We start from the raw sequence: 11,652 nt of genomic DNA on the forward strand, positions 1-11,652 counted from the left end.
GTCCCAGTCTGACTAACTTTACTTAAGATGATATTCTCCAGTTTGATCATTTTTACTGCATCAAGGTTTTGTTTTAGGCTTTATTTTTGTAATTTTAAAAATTTCAACTAAAGCCATACATGCTCTAATTTTTCCTCTCATATTTCCCAATCCTCAAAGTCAATTATTCTTAACTTCTTTAGCTAAATTGGTATTTACCTCCATATATCTAAACACTACGTTTATAATGGTACTGCTTAAATGAATTTATTTCCATGGACATTTCCAATTCTGCCATATTTACAATATAGTAATAACAAAATCATGGTAAGATCAATATTTGTTGTTTACACTATTATGACTACGTGCCTGGAATTCATAGTTGGGTTGTAGACTATAATTATATTTCCTGCACATTTTGTTTCACTAGCATTATTAATTATCCTGGGTTTTTTTATTTGCTTAGTTTTGTATATATGCTTATCACCAACTCAACTGCAAAGCCTCTCCTGGCTGGATCTTATTTAATGTATTTAGATACTGAGATTTGAAATCAATTCATTTTCTTAATATAATCACACTCAGAGCCTTTAACCCAATCCACACTGGGTTGTTGTTCAGGCCCCAGAAGGTCTGACTTCTTATGATGACTTAGAAGCTCAAGGATCTCTTTTACCTCTTGGATTAGTCTTGTCCTGCATCCTTCACAGTCCTCTTCCTAATTCACTGACTTAGTTTAGAGAAAAACAAGCTACACAGCCACTTGAAAAAAGAAACATGGGAATAAGCTTTCTGAGGTCTTAATTGTCTGAAAATGCCTCTTCTCTCCTTTCTATGACACTGGTAGTTTTGTGATATTTAGACTTCTAGATTAAAAAATATTTTCTTTCTAAAATTAAATGATTATTCCATCACATTCTATTAGACTCTAATCTTGCTGTTAGGAAGTCCAGTGACATTCTAATTTCTGGTCTTTGGTATTTGACTTAATTTTGGTCTCAGGAAGTCTATCAAATCTCTCTGTTTCCAATGTCTTGAAATATCAGAGATGTGCTTTGAGGTGAGTTCACTTTTCTTGATTTGAGTACCGTTCAGAAGGACCTTTTATCCTGGAAAAGCCTGTCATTCTCTTCTGAGAAATTTTAATTATTGTTATCATTATTATTATTTTATCTTTTATATTATTGTTATACTGGGCTATGTTGTGATATGTACCGAAGTTCTTACAAAATATCATAGTCGAAATCGCCCCTCCATCATTCTTTTATATCCCCTTCTCCCATGAGAAATTTTCTTGAATTATTTTCTTTTGTCCTCTCCATTTGTTTTTCCTTACAATTCTAATATCCTATGAAAAGCATAAAGGGAATGCTATTAACTTCCATTTACTGTGGATCCTGCCTCATTCTACTATCTGCCTTTCCTTCTCCTCTTCAAGCAAACACAACTCTGAATTGATATTCCTCATTCCCTAATTTTATTTTTATATCTTTATCATATAAAAGTCTACCCAAATAGTATGTTTTTAGTTTACCTTGTGTGCAAGCTTATAAAAAGCTGACATTATCTTATGTGTAACTAAAACACGGCTCATCAAGCTTGTGTGGTTAAGGGCCCAAGAATAAACACCTTAGTCTTTGGAGGCCGCAAGGTCTCTGGCACCACTACTCAATCCTCTCCTGTGGCAAGCAAGCAGACGTCAACAGGCAGGTGTGGCTAAGTTTCAATCCAATTTTACTTATGGAAACAGATGGCAGGCCATATGCTGTAGTTTGCTGACTCCTGCTCCAGGGATGCTCTGAATATATGCATGGGAAATTTAGAAATTTGCTCAAGGCATACAGAAATCAATGACAAATTGTTTGCTTAAAAGATACAGATATAAAGCCAGGTGTGGTGGCTGTATCTGTAATCCTAACTCCTGGGAAGAAAAAGATCTAGAGAAATGTGATTTGAGATTAACACAGGAAAAAAGTTCATGAGACCCCATCTCAATGAACAGCTGAGAGCAGTAGTGCATGCTCATCATCCCACTTAGGTGGAAAGCATAAAATAGGAGGACCACAGCCCAGGCTGGCCCCAGCCATAAATGAGAAACCTTATTCCAAAAATAACTAAAGCAAAAATTGCTGGGGGCATGGTTCAAGTGGTAGTTTGCTTGCTTAGCAAGCCTGAGGCCCTGAGGTCAACCCCCAATACCAACATAAGAGCTACAACTGTTGGGCTGGATGTGGTGCACACCTATAAACCCAGCACTTGAGAGGCTGAGCCAGGAGGATAGAGATTTTGAGGTCAACCTGGACTACACAGAAAGACCCTGTCTCAAAAAAATGTTAGAGTATATATAGTGTTCTGGATCTTTTTAAAAAACATTTTATTAGCATATATTAGTTGTACAGGGGGCTTGTTACGACATTTCCATATGTGCTTAGAATGTACCTTGACTAGATTCATTCCCTCCACCAATCTCCCTCATTCCCCTCTCCCCACTTCATAAAACAATTCCAACCAGCAAAATGGTTTTATTTTCATCCACCATAATTATGTCTCTCCTTCACCCTCTCCATTTACCCTCTCCTAACCCACTGCTACCCACCCCCAAACAAGACCTGTTTTACCTTCCTGTCCATTTTAAGTGTGTATTAATTGTTCAAAGGAGTTTTGCTGTGGTATTTCACACATATATGTATTATACCTTAATCAGATTGACCCTTTCTATGACTCTCTTTTTCTCTATCCCTCCAACCCACCAAGTCACATTTTCTTTGACTCTCAAAGAATTGGATACCTAATCTCTGAGAATAGATAAACTGAACTTAAAATTCATTATCATTACACCTGGATTACGTTCTGAGAAGCAAGTTTACTTTTTCTCCTCCTTTTCTAAACCATATTTAAAATTTTTAATTTTTATTTTGATTTATAATACATTAATAATATGGGAGGATTTCATTGTGATGATTTCACCCCTCCATTATATTTAAGCCCCCTCCTTCTTCTCCCCCTCCAACAGTGTTTGATAGATTTTGTTACACTGTCTTCATATGTATATATGTAACATTCCTCTATCCTCTTAACCCTTCAATATCCTTTCTTTTCCTCCTACCCCTCCCAGTAATCTGCCTCCCACAAACAGTCCCCCATATGTATATTAATAAAAGTGTGTCTCAGACTGGTCTTGAACTCATGATCCTCCTGCCTCATCATCTTTATAAGCCACTCTGAATCTTGATTGTTGCATTTTCCTTATGTTTCTAAACTTCAGCCAGGTTATTTATTATTAAGCGAATTAAAGTATTATAATTTATTTATCCATGCTTCTGTCAATGTATATTTAGCTTATTTCTGTTTCACTGTTTTCTGATATAGTTTTTTCAATGATATGCAAAGACATCTCCAAAATACATTTTTCCAGCACTCAATATTGTCAAATTTCTTAATGTTTAGCAACCTAATATGTAAAAAAGCATAAATCATAATCTACAGTTTCTTGATTGTTGAAGAGATTGAACATTTTCTATGATATAATAGAATGATGATGTGGATTTTCTCTTCTGTGAAATGTTTGTTTCTTTCACATATTTTATTGGTGCACATTAATTGTACAATGTAGGGGGTTTCACTGTGATAAATGCTTATTTAAATGTATGAAGATGCCCTCACTCACACGGGACAACTCAGAGAAGTTGTATAGAAATAGAGCACCTTGGCACAGTCCTTCAGAAAGCAAAAGGGATTTATCTGTGGGTTTATTCTAGGGCTGTAGGTATACCACAAGTGGTAGACCACTTGTCCAGCAAGTACAAGACCCCAAGTTCAAACCCCAGTACCACCAAAAATTAAACCAAAACAAACAACAGCTACAGGTTTCTTCTAATCTCCCATCTCTCGTGGTTCCAAGTTTGTTCTATAGAGAATTAGCTCTTCCATGCTTGCTTCTAGGCTATGTTCTTCAGCCACCCTGTGCAGCTTCTAGAAGTATAAACTGGAAGAATATAAAAAATATTTATGATGCCATTCTTTCACCTTAGATGTATACCTTGAATGTTTGTGGACATCAGTCATTTACATTTTAGAATAAACTACTTTTTAGCATCCAAAAAGTTTTTATATTCTCACTTCCCTTTCTCTTCCTAAGTGAGTGCTTTAAAACAACAGTAGCGACAATAAGGAAACAGTGTTTTCTTCTGTAATGGTAGGAGGGATCTGAGGCTGAATGAGTGTGTTTAATCTGCTGTCTTTAATGAGATGTTTCCCAAAATTCCTCACAGCAGCCCTCCCAAGACAATGATACCCCTGCTAGTTAACTGACCACATCCTGACTAATGGCAGGAATTTTTGAAATTGTGGAAGAAACATTTGTGTGCTGTTGGGGGCCTTTTGTCAATCAACATATTTTACCCTAGAGATTTCCACTCATCTATGAGCTGTCTTGTGACTCTTAGATCACGTACATCTGAGTCAAGTGACTTACCTGTGACTTTTCAAAAAGCTTCTCAAGCTTAAATTGTAGGGTCAGCTCTGAACTTTGCCTTATTTTAAATTTTCTTCTTCCCTATGCCCACACCCAATCCTTTCCTCCAAGCCTCTCCGCCTCCATGCCTCACCACCTTAAAAAATACCAGTTCCAGGTAAACTAATGAAAACAGCAGAGTCTAGACATCTGGACCCTCCATACATAGGACAGTACTGCTTGGGAAAGTGGGCACCCTGATTTCACCTGAGAATACCTTCTCTTTCTCTTGTTTTCAACTGCTAGGCCAGGGAGTCTTTGCATGGAAACTTTCCAAGTTCACTCATTGCAGTTCTGACTTGAACGCTTATTCTTCTTGCCAATACAGGAAGTTAGCACATCATTTTTCTATCTACCATTATGAGCAAGCTTCTAAAAATTCCTGTGCATGCATATCTCCAGGATATCTTCATAATATGCTGATTCTGAACTACTAAGTCTTTGATGAGATCTTAGATTCTGCATTTCTAACAAGCTCCTAGGTAATGGATCACTATTCAACCAGATGCTGCTAGTCTGAAGACATTGAGTAGCCAGATTCTGGGTGTAGTCCACCCTTCTTTTTATCCTGCTATAACCTCTCCCACTGTCAGGGCATAGTGAACTCCATTCATGCCTTGTCCACATGCTGCTCTCCCAACTGCTCTCAGCTTTGCAACTAGTGGTTCCAACCTAGAGCATTCACAAAATTTCTGTTGGGTGCTTGAGTTATCTGTCCAGTAGTGAAAATGAGAGGTTCCTGGCAGTATTATATCTTCCATAATAAGCCCATACGGAATAACTGACGATGTGAGGAAAATGGTCAGTTCCTTTATTTTAATTGTGACCCCTTGGAGCTCTCTAAAATCAGTACACCTTTGAGGCTGTGCCTAAAATCACATCCTGTTTTAGCTTCTTTTCCTTACCCATTCTGCTTCTTGTCCAGCCTTCTGCTTCCCTTATGCCATTCCTTGTTCTCCTGGAGACACTTCCTTGATAAATCACGTTAATCCTAATAGACTTACAGTGAGCTTTAGAGAAAACTCAATCTAAAGCAGGTGGTCTCCAAAAGGAATGTAAGAAGAGAGAGATTACAGCAGAAAAACTCTATATTAAAAATTGCCTGCTACTGTTTCCCAGCACCCAGACTAGAGCCTAACACACAGCAAGTGCTTTATTAATTTTGGCAGAATGGCTGATTAGATAATGGAATCCAGTTTCTTGATAGAGTTGACTTAAAGCCTAAATTGATTTCCTGATCATAAGGCTATGAAAAAGACTGACCCCTTATCATACCCAAATACCAGCCTACCCAGGGCTGGCTCATTCACTACTTCACTGCCAAACTACCTCAGTCTCATTTTTGGATCTCCAGGTGGTATGGAAAGTTCATCGTCAATGTGCCTGGGTCCCTGTTAAATTGAGAGGTCTGTGTTATAGGAATTAGCTATAGGTACCCGATCCCCCTCCTTGTGACCTGCCTTGCACTTCTGCTCCAGGACAAAGCAACAGAACATCTAGTCATGGCCACATCAGTACCAAACTGCTGACCTGACACTCTCCCTAACACTACATTTTTCTAATCATGAGGAAAGACAGGAAGACCAATGCACATGCAGCCTCATTTCCTGCCTCTCTTTGTCATGGCAGTACGTCATGCAGCCGTGTACCATGTGGTCACCAACTGTGCACACACTCTTGCACCATTTTGGGAAGGCAGGCCTGGTAAATTATGCATGTGGTAAGAAATTTCATCATTCTGAGGAGAATGAGTTTAAACTGGAGCATTTTGAATAAAAATGTTCACAAAATCTTATTTTTATGGTTTCCTTGAAATTATTGCATAGCATATCAAGAAATGCAAGAGAAAACAAATATATATTGTAGCCCATATAGACAAAATACCGAATGGTGCAATTGATATTGGAAACACACAAATATAAAATATATAAAGTTAAAACGAAGGTTTTGCTCAAGTAACAATTTCCATCTCTAAAGAGAGATTTAGTGTTTCTTACTCTGGCTTTCAAACAGTGAAATGAATGACAAAGGATGTTTGTCTACCACTCTTCTACACAGTTCAGTGAAAAATTAGTCTCCCTCTTTTATGTTTTAAGTTGATATATGCATCTAGTGATTCTTCACACAGTTTTCTCTTGATTCCTAGTTTATTCTAACATTGGCCTGTCTCAGTTCTATTGTGCTTATTACTTCATGCTTTTAAAGTAGACTATGAACCTTTTTTAGTGTAGAATTAAAATTGACACTTTTTCTTTGCTTTACATATGCTTATGCATTTTATGTACAGACAGAAAAATTGCAACTTGAGATAATTAAAACATGGTCATTAGATCTGGTTATGGTCCCTCAAATAATAAAATCTTGAATAAACCTAGACTCCCCAACAGAAACAAATAGCTATGATTTCTTGCTTTATTGACATCTGAAGCTATGTCGTGGCCTTTGTGAATGTGACAATGATATGTAAAAGTTTTAATTTTCCACTATAAAAGGATTAATGTAAAATTGGAAACCATGGTAATTTTGGACATTTTTTTCCTTCTGAAGACTAAGGTTAACTTGTTCTTTGCCTTTTCTGTTTCTGTCTCTGGGTCTTTCTTTGATTCTTGTTCCTCCAAGACCTACCAGATAAAGCCTACCTGAGTTCTTCTGTTAAAAACAATTAAAATGTGTATCCTCCAGTGCACTAGTCCACCAAACTAGAAATAACCAAAAAGTGATTTCGATATTCATTTCATCTCTTGGAACCCACTTCTAAGTCTTTTGGCAAGTCCTCTCCAATCCTCTCAACATTAGTCCTATCCAGGCCCTCTGCCTCACCCTCTGGCTTTCTCTCTTGGGCTCTCACAGTCCCTCTCAGAAGGCTGAATACTAACCTCACTCTACAATTCCACCTGCCCCTCTCCTTCCAACCTCTTCCTTAGCTCTTTATTGTATCCCTTCATTTTCCCTCTGGCTTCTTTTAGTTTCCTCTTTGTCATATGCATTTCCCAGCTTCTCCTCCCTGGAAGCTGATCCATGAGGCAAGAGACCTCCCACATGACAGAAGAAAGGAGAATAGTGTCAAGCAGAGGTGTAGGGGAGACTGTGAACACTCATTCATTAGTTTAATTTATTCATTTAACTCAATAAAAATCATGCAGAATTTTTAATTTAATTTACACTAAAGATGTATACTGCATTAATGAAAGTGTTATGCTACTTGCATAAAACCCATCCATGAGCACAAATGGAAAGTAACTGCCTCTCCCTATTCTCGACCCCACCCAGTTACTGTCAACTTGTTTCAACACATTTATTTCTCACTGACTCCTAGTTTCTGGTTCCCCATCCCAGTTTTACTAATTACTTTTTGCCTTCTATGGCTTTGGCAATTCTTAAATTTCTTTCTAAATGTTTCTTGTTTGTTTTGTTTTTATTTTGTTTTGCTTTGATTTTTTTGTTTTTTGTTTTGGGGAGAAAAAGATTTTCCTATCTAACTTTTCATTCTTCTTTGTCCCATTTTTTATATTATTGTTTGGGATAAGAACTTCCCAAAACCCTTCACCAGATACACGGGATCCTTTACCTCACATTCGAACAATTAGTGCTTAATATGTCTCTCTTGTTCACTTAGGGTATGAGTTTGACATGGAGATTAAATTGCATTTATCTTTGAGCAATATAAGCGTTCAATAGGTTTTGGTGGAATTAAATTTAATTGAATAATTTTTTCACTCACAATACTGACTCAACCTCCCCATCTACTCAATGCTGTCATTTCCATACTTCACACTTCTACTCCAACAAACTTCTCCCATATCCCTCTTCAGTCAGTGTTGGGCTAAAGTTATCTTTCTTTGAGCTCTCCTGGTTTTGCACTAAAATAAGGCAGAGAAAAGAGTACAAGTTTTGAATCAATTAATAGTAGCAAACAATTAACTATCTACCATGCGTATTCACAGTAATAAGCAATTTATATGAATTATCCATTTAAATTGTACAATTGTCATATGAATGGTAGTATTATTACCTCCATTTCATAGAAGAAGAAAATGAACCCTAAAGACGGACGGCACTTGTTCAATACTAGAAACTAGTAAAAGTCAGAGTTGAGACTCTGAACTTCAAAGCCCAGTTCTTAACCATGCAACATAACATCACCTAACAAGGTTTAAATGTTCCCTCTGACCTACTTGGGTAACTGTAGACCAGTTACTTAACCTCTTTCATAGAAGTGGCTACATAAATGCAGTCATACTCTCTGTTTTTCCTGTCATCATCATAATTTACAGCATTAATTAATTCTTTAAGTGTCATTCTTCTTTGTTCAGTTTGTTCTCAAGAACTCATTAGTTTTGTATGCACCTTTGTATTTTTAGTATACTTGAAATATCTAGTATGTTAAAAGCCTAAAAAAGTGGTTCTTGAGTAAATAAATAAATGCAATAGTCAGAGCTAGTAAAATTCTCAGATTATGTGATAAGATTGTATATCCTACTGGGCGTGTAGAGCATTGAGAAAGAGTTTCCTTCCTACATTGTATTATGAATAGTGAACTCATTGTGCCTTGAGTAAGGTAAGTTTCTAAAGCAGACATCTGTGTGTGTTTATGTGTGTGGGTCTATGTATACACAAGTGAAACATGTGTGTATTTGTATTTTGACTCCAATTTACTTGATTTATAATAATCAAGAATCCAGGCATTTAGTTTTCCTAAAATACTTGACTCTTTCAGAAATGTAAAAATGAAACAAATAAACACTAATGTCACTTCACATATGTCTACATGTAGTGAGCAGGTTAATCCAACTTTATATATGAATATTCATTATAATAGGCCTTCGTACATATGTGCCTTTAACTTTTCAAGTTAGTTTCTAGGTAGTATTATCTCAAGTCACCATAGTCACAACTTCAAGGGAATTTGTCAAAACACAGGTATTAGTGTCTATCATACTGCTATTTAGTGCCAAAACTATTTTATATACTTTTGGGAGGGCGTTTATATCATTTCCTGCTTTTCAAAATGGTGCTTGTGTAAGAATTTGGAGACACATATGTTTATATCCCTCGTGAGAGATACTCAGAAATGAAATTGTTAAAAAATTCTCCATACTTATTTTCAAATTTCCTTTCAAAAATATTCTGTGAAAATTCTTGTTTAAGGATAGTATTGAGTGGTATATTTAAAAAGTTATTTAATAGGTAAATGTCTGATCTCATTGTTCCGGTTGCATTTATTCTTACTAAAATGATTAGCATTTTCCATGTTTATTAACCATTTGTTTGCCTCTTATATATTATTCTGTCATGTCCTTTGAACATTTTTTCCTACTTAATTTTAAGTGCTCTTTTTAGGGAAAGAGCAGTAGCCTTTTGTTTGTTATTTTTGGTGGCAAATATCACCTTAGGTTTTAATTTCCCTTTTAATTCATCTTACAAAATAATCTGAAGTTCTCCTTTGTTTTAGAGATTTAAATATATCAATTTTCTTTCTTTTGAGATTTCATCCATTCTCATAGAAATTTCTCTGCCATTCAAATATTAAACATATACAGACTGAAATTTTCTTTTAATATTTTTCATTATCCTCATTAACTTACTGGCAACTCATCTTGGTGATGGAGTGGTTTTGAGTAATTCTTAAAGAGTTATGGTAAATGGGAGAAACTCTAGAAGTTTAAAGATGAACCAATAATGTACACCATCATGGTGGTCCTGCGAACCAGCACAGGTTCATAATTGGTCAAGGAGGAGGAGAATCTCAGGGTGGGAACACAGGTAAAGTTGAGTAGAAACATAAGGACATGGTAGCATGCCTAGCATTTTTTGGGTCCTGGGTTTGATTCCCAGGACCACCCCCCCCAAAAAAAAAAACCACACCTCTTCTTTCAGTGAGATGGTGGGGCACTCCTATAATCCCAGCACTCAGGAAGCTGAGGCAAGAGGACCATGAGTTTAAGGCAGCCAGACTAAGCTAATAGCAAGACATTGTCCCCCCAAAATAAATAGAATAAAAGGAGGAAAACAGCAACTGCAATAATTAGTAACAGGAAAGCAAAGGAGAAGTTAGAGGAAGGCAGAATTTAAACAAACACGAAGTTCTTTCTAACATGAGAATGTTCTACTTGCTCAAGTTCCTTTACTGGAGGCATTTTGGTCTTCAAAAATACTGTCTACCTCATCTGGCCTCATCCTTCACCTTCACCATCTGTCATTGCACCTGATAAATATGAGCCCTTGAGAGAGAGAGAGAGAGAAACAGAACACTAAAATGTTAACAGTGTTTTGTCTAAGCATTGTGAGATTTATAGTTAATTTTTTTCTTTATAAAGTTCTAACCTTTCCTAATTTTGTACAACGAATATCTATTATTTTTATAAGCAAAAGAAAGACATTATTAAATGTCATGACTACAAACACTAGCCCTCTTGTATCACTCACTCAATGTTATATATACTTTTGCCTGACTTTTTTCCTGTCCTTCGATACTTAGTACAGTCTTGTTCTCCTCAGGCTTTGACTTTGTCTCAAGTCAACAGTTCTCTGGTGCTGACGTTGACGTCTCTCTATCAGCTGCAATCACCTCTGACAACTTATGATTAGTGCTGACCTTGCACAATTCTTGACAAAAAGAATAAGATGTAGCTTCCACTTAGGTACACTTTCAGTAGCATCAATCTGCTATATTATACTAGTTGATGTCCAAAATCCTGGCACTTAATGTGGCCACTGTCTGCCTGTCTCTAAGAATCCAGGTGTAGATCTGCTGTGTGACTGTGCTGGGTACTGGAATGTGTTCTAAAAGCATTATTCCGTTAGCCCACAGATTAAGGCCACATCTCTGTAAGAGAGGAAGCCAACTCGGTGAACTTGTGGGTCATTGGAAGGAAAAGGAAGCAGTGAAATGGAAAGTTCAGGTCAGAAGTAAACAGGGGTGAGGGGGAGGATCTATATTTCCATCCTTGACCTTGGGTGGTAGATATTAAGAGACACTCCTTCTGGGAGGAGATTCTAAGATAAGCATGGGGTGTACATTTTCTGTGCCCCAAAAGCAAAAATATTTATGTAACATCATTTAGTTTCATGTTTCTCTATTTGATTGATTCCACTGCATTAAGTTAATTCTTGTTAAACAATTTGTCCATTGTTTTACTGTGCTCAGAGAATCCAAAAGA

Source organism: Castor canadensis, chromosome 4 (assembly GCF_047511655.1).
Source record: "Castor canadensis chromosome 4, mCasCan1.hap1v2, whole genome shotgun sequence".
NCBI lineage: Eukaryota > Metazoa > Chordata > Mammalia > Rodentia > Castoridae > Castor > Castor canadensis.